Source organism: Palaemon carinicauda, chromosome 20, assembly GCF_036898095.1.
Source record: "Palaemon carinicauda isolate YSFRI2023 chromosome 20, ASM3689809v2, whole genome shotgun sequence".
NCBI classification, from domain to species: domain Eukaryota; kingdom Metazoa; phylum Arthropoda; class Malacostraca; order Decapoda; family Palaemonidae; genus Palaemon; species Palaemon carinicauda.
The window spans coordinates 52,943,618-52,954,381 of NC_090744.1; the positions used below are offsets into that span (position 1 = coordinate 52,943,618).

At 35.5% G+C, this 10,764-nt stretch overlaps 1 pseudogene; it reads right to left on the reverse strand.

The window, feature by feature from the left end:
• Positions 1–268: 268 nt before the first annotated feature.
• LOC137659799 (protein FAM200C-like) lies at positions 269–2,054 on the reverse strand (annotated as a pseudogene).
• Positions 2,055–10,764: the final 8,710 nt, after the last annotated feature.

Consider the following 10,764-nt stretch of genomic DNA (forward strand, 5'->3'; position numbering starts at 1 on the left):
CAATAGAATATTTTCATCTAGAGCAGTGGTTCTTAACCTTTTTCAGTGCCCGTACCCCTTGATATGTCAGAAATTTTTCTCGTACCCCCATCCAATGTAAATACAATACAAATATATGAAAAGGATTAGTGATACAAACCTTGCTGAGAAATTATTAGATTTTCAATTACAGAAGAGAGGTACTTTTTTATTTCAAATCAAAAGTGTCAATTAGTAGGATACAATGAATAATAATGAGTATTACTACATAGTGCACACCAACACATTTTTAGTGGCTGTTTTGTTGTTGTTTCTCATTAATGATATTGTTCAAACGAGGTTCTTTCTTTGAAAGTGCCAGACGCATGTCATCACTTGCATCCAAACGGTTTCTGGATTTTCTTTTGATGTGTAGGAGCGTTGAAAAACCTGCCTCACATAAGTATGTAGTTGCAAATGACACGAGGACCTCCAAAGCTCTCCTTGCTAACTATGGGAATGCTTGGAGTTGTGCACACCAAAACATATCCAGTTGCATTTATTCAAACTCCATTCAGATTCTGTCATTGGTCTGCAACTCCACAAGATCATCTTTCATGATGTCATTATCATCCATGGAATCAAGGTTGAAAAGAAATGGATCCCGTATCCATCTTTGTGCCACAGAACATTCTTCACGGTGAAAATACCCTTGGAAGGACTGAATCAGTTCTTGCAAATGTTCTTTTACTTCACTCAGGATGGGCAGCTCTTCTTCAGCACTAGCAGACTCATCAATAAAAAGGGAAGTTTGCAAAATTTCCACTTTTAATGCGCTTTATCCACATTGGAAGTTTCTTGGTGAGGGCAGATGACTTTTCTCTGGCAGTTATCATATTCATCGCTGTTCCTTGCATAGAGACATTCAGTTCATTGAGGTGCATGAATACATCTGCCAGATATGCCAGAGACTAAATTAACTCCCTGTTTTCAAAATGGTCAGCAATTTCACTGCCTTGATTTCTAAGAAATTGCATAATTTCTTCATGAAGTTCAAATACACGTGTAAGTACCCTGCCACGGGAAAGCCACCTCACTTCTGTGTGGTAAAGAACACTGTGCTCAGCTCCAATTTCTTCATAAAAAGATGCAAAAAGACAGTGATTCACTGCCCGTTCTCTGGTGAAATTTACAGCACGCACAACAACTGATAAAACAGTCTTCAATTTTTCTGGCAGCGTATTTGTAGCAAGTGCATGACGATGCAACATACAGTGAGTGACAGTTACATGGGGAACCTCTTTTTTCACTAGGGTAGCAAAGCCTGATTTATTTCCAAGCATGACAGGGGCTCCATCAGTGCAAATTGAATCACACATATTGAGTCATTTCATGTTCCAAGAAGAACTCTTTCACAAGACTGAACACATCAGTTGCTTTTGCAGTAGTTTTCAGAGGTTTACAAAATAAGAATTCTTCCACCACTTCTTTCTCCTTCACATACCGAACAAATGCCATCAACTGGCTGCAAAAACTAACGTCAGTTGACTCGTCCACCTGAATACTCACTCTGACAGGACTAGCTTTCAGGTCTGTTATCACCTGCTGCAAGATATCTTGACTCATATCATAAATCCTTGAATGAATAATGTCATTTGACAGAGGTATCTGTTTAAGCTTCTTTTAAGCTTCTTTTCAGCTTCTGTCCCTAACACTATTTTTGCCATTTCTAATGCACAAGGTTTAACAAGCTCCTCTGCGATAGTGTGAGTTTTTTTCTTCTTTGCACACAAAAGGGCAACTTCATAAGATGCTTGCAACAAAGGTTTCTCAACTAGCACAAAACCTAGCTTTGACAGGGTACCACTACGATCAAATCGTTCCTGCTTGATCTTCAAGCTGTTTAAGTCATGTCCAGCATCTGTGCCTCCATGCCGATTGTTTAAGTGTTCATTGAGTCTTGATGGTTTGAGATTTGCATTTGCAAAGACTGTGCTGCAGAGGATGCACTGTGGTCGTTGAGTTCCATCTGCCTCAGTCATACAGGTAAAATCATAACGAATGTAGTCGTCATTCCACTTGCGTTTCTTAGACATAGTTACTAGATCTTGATCACACCGATATTACCTGGAAAGATGCAGGCCTGGATGTTATAACCGTTACAACATGTTACAATTGATATGAAATAACGGATCACCACCAACACAATACACAGTTCACCCAGAGATGGCTCGAAGTGTATGTTATTGTGGGAGGGTAAGGCCATTTTTTTACCGAGACCATTTTTTACCAACTCAGGACAGTTTCACCTTCTCAGGACATTTTTTTTTACCAAATCAAGGGATTGTTTTGATCAACTCAGGCCATTGTTTGACCAATCCAGGTCATTTATTTACCAAAGGAATTTTTTTACCAGTTCAAGCCATATTTTGACCAACTCAAGCCATGCTTTGACCAACACATACCAGTTTTTGACCAAGTCAGACCATTTTTTGAGCAGCTCAGCATAGTGCACATGCAGCATGTTTCAGAGTCAGGAACAACGCGAACACGAACCGTACGAGACATCAAGAAAACGTATATGAAACCATAGAAAACATAAGAAAATTTTTTACAGCACTAACTTAAAAAAGAAATTATTTGTAAGAGAAATATTTGGGAAATACATGTTTTGCCTTCTCATGGTAAATATACAGTAGCTACCATTGCACTGGCTATCATGTCTCGTACCCCCAGGCTTAAGGTTTCGTACCCCTTGGGGGTACAGGTACCCCAGGTTAAGAACCACTGATCTAGAGGTTCTTTCTAGAAAAAATATATTGAATCCAGAAGAGCTTTTGCTCAGAACCAAACTTTAAATATAGCAAGATGAAATGTTTTGCTTAACAGAAAATTACTCATCTCTGTTATGCTGCATCTACCACACAAATTAATGTTGTAACTGCAACTCATTTAACGAGAAAGTACGTAGTTAAGGTTTTTTATGTTTTGCTTTCAGCTTTGAATTTAACGATTATTTCACGTAAGAAGCTTCTGTAATCACCGTTTACCTAGTTACGATTGAAGGGATATTTGTTTTGTACACCTTGGTCAAACGCTGTAAAATACACAAAACTTTATGATATCATCATTGCTGTTAATATTATTCTTAGTCGATATAATAATAATAATAATAATAATAATAATAATAATAATAATAATAATAATAATAATAATAATAATAATAATAATAATAGGATAACTGTAATGAATTAGTATTTTGTTTTACAATTTGCGGAAATTATACCTATGCCAAGGATTTTTTTTCCTTTTTTTAGGCAAAACCCTGGAACAGATAAAAATAATTCATGTTTTATTTCCTTGTAAAAAAAATAAACTGAAAAATTAATCTGATTTGAGTTTAGTGTCCAACAATAAATTATAGTCAATCAATAAGTTTCTCATCAAAATGAATATTATACCACGAGATATGTGAACCTGATAAGTTTTTCTCACAAACTATAGTTTAAAATTTCATTTTTTATTTTTTGAGTACTGTATGAGATTATTTCCTTTGTGTGATAGCTCCTGTTGTTGTGTTTCTATTTCTTTTAATTGGCAACATTTCTCTTCTTTTGCTATTCTAACATTTATAAAAAGACCAAATATAGGCCTATATAGAAAAGACAACGTATTTTTCTGAGAAAATCTCCTAATACACTAAAGATATAAATTCCTTGAATAAATGGGATAAGATTGGAGGTCCACTTTATTTATTGTGTAATTGAAGAAATTGCCATATTTATTTTTGTTAATGAAATTCTACCCTGTCACCCGTGACGGATATAGATCAACAAAGATAAGCAATCTAGATTTTCTGATGAAACCTCAATCCCAGGGCAAGAATGGAGCTGTGAGCTTCGTCAAAGAAGGTGAGGACTTGCTAGATTTTTCATAAAATTCTGTGAAGTCTTGTAAAAGAAAATTCATGTTTTTTTTTTCAAAATAATTCTAAAAATTTCTAATGTTTACGATTTTTAGTTTTAATTTTTCAATATCTTTGAATCAATTTAGAAGTATCCAAATATTTGTGTTACTTGGAATATCCACCATAATAGCCTTTATGTTAAAAGGCGATTCCATTGTTCAAAAATTTTAGTCCAGATAATGATTCACAACGAAAGTATACGAAATATGTGTCGACACCAAACAATTAATGATGAAACGCAAATAGTTTTCCTGTTATCCTGAAAACTAACTCGGGCTTAGTTTGTCCGTTGAGATGCTATCTGCAATGTTAAACTTACTAAGAAATTTATTCCTTACCATAAATATAAAGCGAAATACCCAAGTACTGCATTTAGAAGTGGCAAGGCATGGGAAATTGGGGTGGACTTGCAGAAGATGGTGCTGCAAAAATAAAATGCTGGAGCCACGGTACATCAAGCCGTTTTGAGGAGTTATGCTGTTTCAGGTCAACTACAACCAATCTTCAAATCTTCATATTTCAAGGGAGCGAATGAGCGTCATATTTCAAACTGTGGGAGTAAAAGAAATACCGTTTTATAAAACTCTTCAGTAACTCCTTCTCATCAGTGAAATCTTGAATTTTATCGGAGAAAGAACAGAAACTGCTTAGATGGTTTGGATGAGAATGCAACAGTTGTTACCTTACAGAGAAAATGCTGTAGCATCGAGTCTTCAATTGGTCACATTGAAATGTGCTCCTACAAATTGAATCGAATTTGAACACAGATTACATATCAAGATTTTCCGAGGGCATGTGTAATCTTAAACCTTTAATTTACCTTGGACAAGAGATCGTGTTCCTGAAGAACAAACAATATTCACCTTGCAAGAATGGAATCATGAGAATTGTTGAAGTATAGAAATAATAAGTGATAAGGCTTTGATATCTTAGATGGAAGTGCACAAGATGTTTTACCAGGCTTCATGCTGTACTGAGGAGTTCCGAACTGTAATTACATATATTCTTAGAGTAAAAGTAAGCATCGTATGGAAAAGATCCACACTTGATGGAATCAGATCTTAGTTCCACCCATATAAAAAATCAGTATTTTCCGGGGTGTCAAAAGAGTTATTTTGATAATTCAATCTATTTTGGGCATGAGATGATCTTCCTTGAGAACCGACGTCCATCTCTTCACAAGAATCGAATTGTGAACTTCGTCGAAGAGGGAGATGACATGTGTAATCGGTCGTGAAATTCTGCAAAGACTTGTAAACAATCAAATATACATCTAAAATTATTCGAAAAAATTCAAATTTTTAAGATTCTTGATGATTTCATTAATCAATGGTTGTTGTTGATTTGGCAGTATCCCAATATTTTTTATTGTAAATTTTTCCACTCCATAGCCTATTAAAATAAATTCGAAGTGTTATGCCATCGTTAAACCAATATATTCTTGAATAAGAGTCGCAAAGGAAATTATTTTGAAATGAGTGTCACCATCCAAAAAATAAACAAAGAAATGAAACTGTTTGATTTGTATTATCTTGTAAACCAACTGGATCTCAGTTTGTAAATAACCAAAAAAAAAAGAAACTTTCTCAGGGGTATCTCTCTCTCTCTCTCTCTCTCTCTCTCTCTCTCTCTCTCTCTCTCTCTCTCTCTCTCTCTCTCTCTCTCTCTCTCTCTCTCTCTCTCTCTTGATTATTACTTACATTCCATTCAAATACTATGTTCAAGTACATTATATGCATTATCATTTATGTAGTTATCTGGTCTTTATGAAATTTTAATAGGATGAGAGTATTTTTAATTTTTTTTACAGGAAACATATAAAACACGATTAAAAGTGGGCACCGCACATTTATAACATACACGTGTACACTGTGACGGTATTTCTGTTTTTTGTATATATTGATATCACTCTCCACTGGCACTGATAAAATGGTTAAGCCTACTGAATATGTCCAAGGATCATTATGTTTAAATTTTTTTCCCGTTCATTCTTGGAATTGCTTGTATTAAACCTTATGATGTATTGAAATAAAGTTAGATATATTTACATGGCCTCTTAACCCTGGCCTCGGACACCCCTTTAAGGGTATACTCGGTCGCGCGCGACCCCGACGCAAAAAAAAATTCTTGAAAATTCTGTTTTTGCAGTAACCTCCTTTTTTTTGCCCAAAAAAAGTTCAATGAATGCTTCAAACTATTATGAAGATAAATACTACTCATCTGCAGAAAAACTATTTATTATAAATATTTTAAAAAATTAAGTGGAAAAAAAGACCTTACATAAAAATTCATAAAAAAAACATTTATACATATATACACAAATCCTTTTAGGAATTGATTCTTGAATGTTTAGGACACATCTTGATGTATTTTGGATGAAGTCGGACCCATGGAGGTGAAGATCTGAAATGAGAAAAAAAGGGTAACTTTTTTTGGCCAAAAAAATGTGTCCAAATTTCATGAATTTTTTTGGGTACCCAAATGAAATAGGAAGTGGCTAATTTTTTTAGGGAATAAACATATGTTATCTTAAGATAGAAATATATAAAAAAATCTTTATTATTTTTTAAATTACATTTATATCAGGGGCCATATCTAAAGGTCATTTTTTGAGTACTTAGAAATTTCGTAATAAAATACATATATTTAATATATAATATGATATTTATGCAGGTAAAAATATACCAAAATATCACAAATTCTATAGGGAACAAGAATATATATAGATAGGGCAACTTACGCTTAGGATATGTCCACAAAATGGCCGCCAACCACACTGACTCAGACTCCCTAATCTGCCACCTGAAATGTAGGAAGGGTGTGTCAATTTCAAGGTGTTATTTACTAATCTAATTATTCTTGGATATGCATAAAAATTGTATGGTGGATTGCTGGATGATTGTCGATTATTTTACTACTATAAAATTAGAATTCTGACCCCAAAAAAAAATTTAGAAGGGAAATAAAATCGAAAAAAAAAATGTAAAACAATATAAAATTTTAGCTAAAAAATTTTTATGATATTCAATCAAAAAAGAAGAAAACAAAATTTTCCGACAAATAAACATCTAAATGAATCATTACTCTGTGATAGTTCCTTAGTACGTAGTAATTTTGAAAGAAATGGGAAAAAAACGAAAAAGTGGCAATCGCAGGAAAATCGAACACATACCTATATATACGCCATATCTGGCTAAAAATAAAGATAGGCATGGGTAGCCAGATCATCTAGAAACACTTTCCAACACTATAAAAATATAAGTTTTGCAACACTACTTGCCAATTCCTTACGGTAACATGACTAAGCAAAAAAATGCAAAACAAATAAAAAGGGGCACTCGCGGAAAAATGGCCAATATTCTAATATACGGCATCTCAGAAAAAAAATATTTCAGCCACGTGCTAGGCAAACCATCAAGGCACATTTTCCGACAAATAAACATCTAAATGAATCATTACTCTGTGATAGTTCCTTAGTACGTAGTAATTTTGAAAGAAATGGGAAAAAACGAAAAAAAGGCAATCACAGGAAAATCGAACACATACCTATATATACGCCATATCTGGCTAATAAAAAGATAGGCATGGGTAGCCAGATCATCTAGAAACACTTTCCAACACTATAAAAATATAAGTTTTGCAACACTACTTGCCAATTCCTTACGGTAACATGACTAAGCAAAAAAATGCAAAACTAATAAAAAGGGGCACTCTCGGAAAAATGGCCAACATTCTAATATACGGCATTTCAGAAAAAAAAAAAATTCAGCCACATGCTAGGCAAACCATCAAGGCACATTTTCCGACAAATAAACATCTAAATGAATCATTACTCTGTGATAGTTCCTTAGTACGTAGTAATTTTGAAAGAAATGGGAAAAAACGAAAAAATGGTAATCACAGGAAAATCGAACACATACCTATATATACGCCATATCTGGCTAAAAAAAAGATAGGCATGGGTAGCCAGATCATCTAGAAACACTTTCCAACACTATAAAAATATAAGTTTTGCGACACTACTTGCCAATTCCTTACGTTAACATGACTAAGCCAAAAAATGCATAACAAATAAAAAGGGGCACTGGCAGAAAAATGGCCAACATTCTAATATACGGCATCTCAGATAAAAAAAAAGACATGCACGTGTTAGCCCAACTATCAAGGCACAATTTCTAACAAATATTAACATGAAAAAAAATCAATAGTATACGGCAATTCCTTACTACATAGTAAATTTTTACAGATATTGAAAACAAAACAGAAATTGGCAACCGCAGGAAAATACCCCACATACCAATATCTACGGCGTATCTGACAAAAACAAAGTCACGCCTGGGTAGCCAGATCATCTAGACACACTTTCCACCACTAAAAAAGCAAAAGTTTTTCGACACTATTTGGCAATTTCTTACGGAAAAATGACTTGGCCAAAAAATGAAAAAAAATTAAAAAGGGGCACTCGCGGTAAAATTGTCCTCGTGGTGATGAACGACATTTCAACTAAAAAAAAAATCATGCACATGGTAACCAAACAATCCACCAAGACTTCCTACAACTGATAACCTATACAAGTTGCACGATTGTACGACAATTTCATAATACGTAATAACTTTGATAATTATGCAACTTACCTTAGAAGGGTAAACTCGGTCGCGCTCGACCCCGACGCGTCTCAGAAATCTGGGAAGGAGTACAGCTACAGTGATGCACATTTGGACACTACTAGAGCGTGTAGGCGAGACACCGACAGCAGGTCGATCACCCACAAATTCAGTCACATGGGTGAGTCATGTGAGAAAAACCTCTTTTGTTTTGACGCTGGGAGTCGCGGACGACCCACCGTACCGTTCCAGTGTTAATTGTCACCTAGATGCTCGATCGCGCAAGTGTTAATAAACCGAGTTACTAGCTCCCTCCTGCTTTCCCCGATCACTGCTGTGACTTACTGGTTGATGATGCTGCCTTCCGATACTGACTCTTCTATCAACGGTACATGAAACTATTCCCCTTCGTTAGCACACCAGCATTCTAATTGTTCAAGCAGGCAGATTTGATGCAGATCAAAAGCATGACTCAGTCAAGCCCCAAAGCAGGCTCTGTTCACGTGGCGATCGCTGAGGACACTTTCCTGGAAATCTCTGATTGGCTTTGCAAGCGAGGGGACACTGCAATAACGTGCGACACCCTTGAAATATACTTCCTTGACCAGCACTCGCCATTGCTAGCCTTCCGCAAAGACAAAAATTCTTACCTTTCTAAGCAACCATTGGGGAACCAAAAGGTTTTGCTCGCCTTCAAGGAAATGACCAGTATCCCTCGCCTGAAACCTACCGTAGAGGGCTCCCTTTATGAGGTAAAAACACTTAGTGACCGTTTAGTATGACGCATTCCTGAACCAGTATATGATACTATACCCAATGTCCATATTTTGCCCATGAAGGACCTGATGATCAGAACCGAAGTCGACGTCCAAATGGACAGCAACTTCACCACCTTCCAGACCTCCATCAATGGCGCCACTCCTGACGAAGAGGAAAACTATTTGATATTAACCGAAGCTGACGTGTATACAGTAGAACACAGACAGCCACCCCCTTATGTGCCAGGGTGGCCACACAGCAGCCGACACCTCACAACTAACGCCCCAACCAATGACTTATAGAGCCCCTTTCTGGCCACAGTCATGCTATTACCGCTCCATATTTGGGGCTGATGAGAAGAAATCTGTTGATATCTGCTTGGCAGCTGCCAGCTGATCTGTGATACCTACCTACAGTTACAAGAACCTTACATTATCATTTAAAAACACCAAATACAACTGGAAGTTTCTCGTTGCTGATGTCATATTGCTAATCCTCGTTGCCGATTTCCTCTAATATTATAACCTACTAGTTGATGGTGCTCATTGTCTGTTAATCAATGCTGAATCTTACTCGTCATCACCTCCCTAAACTGATCTCTCGGATCTTTCTCTCCACATCAGCGCACAGGAGGAGGCCTATGCCCACATCCTCCTGTCGTGCCCTAAAATATCCGGTACAGAACTTCATCAAATGTTCTTGGTTCCCGAGAAACAAGTTATTTATCATTATATGAAGATGATGAGGTCCCCAGTATTCAGAAGATTCAGGAGTCTGGCATTGGATCGTTTGGCTGCCGCTAAAAAAATGTTCGCAAAAATGGGAAAAATAGGCCTGAAGGGAACTGTGTGCTATGCCATGGATTCTTTTTTAAATATCCAAACTACAATATTTCCATATATGTTTTATACATCTATAACACCTTCATCATGTAACAATTCCAAGTCATTTGATCAAAAACTTTTTTCAATTTATTAGCAAAATCAAGTTTAAAAAAAATAGGTAGATTTTTCTACACTAATATAACACCAATTGTATTAAAAATCATACCAACAAAACTGCGTGAAAGATTTTCGATTTTCCTTTTTAATCTTTTTTTCATGAATTTTTCTTAGTTTTTTTTTTTGTTTCGACATGAAAAAATCATGAAAAAAAGAGTAAAAGGAAAATAAGAATTCTGTTATACAAAATTGTGCGATTTTTATTCTTCTTTTCAATGATATCTTTCTCTCTAAAATTTAGCAATAAATAAGTGAGAATAATGTACCTAAGTGTGAATAAGTATGTTTTGAGTTTTGAGCTTCCAAAGATTTGTTATAGATTTTTGTTTTTTTCTTTAAAAAATCAAAATATCATTAATATGATAACCTTACATTGTACATTCATTGTTTATTCGTATGTGAGGGCTCCCTAAATCAGGTATTTAAACTCAGAGTTTACTAATACAATTGCTGTAAGGTTTTCATGAGGAGCCAG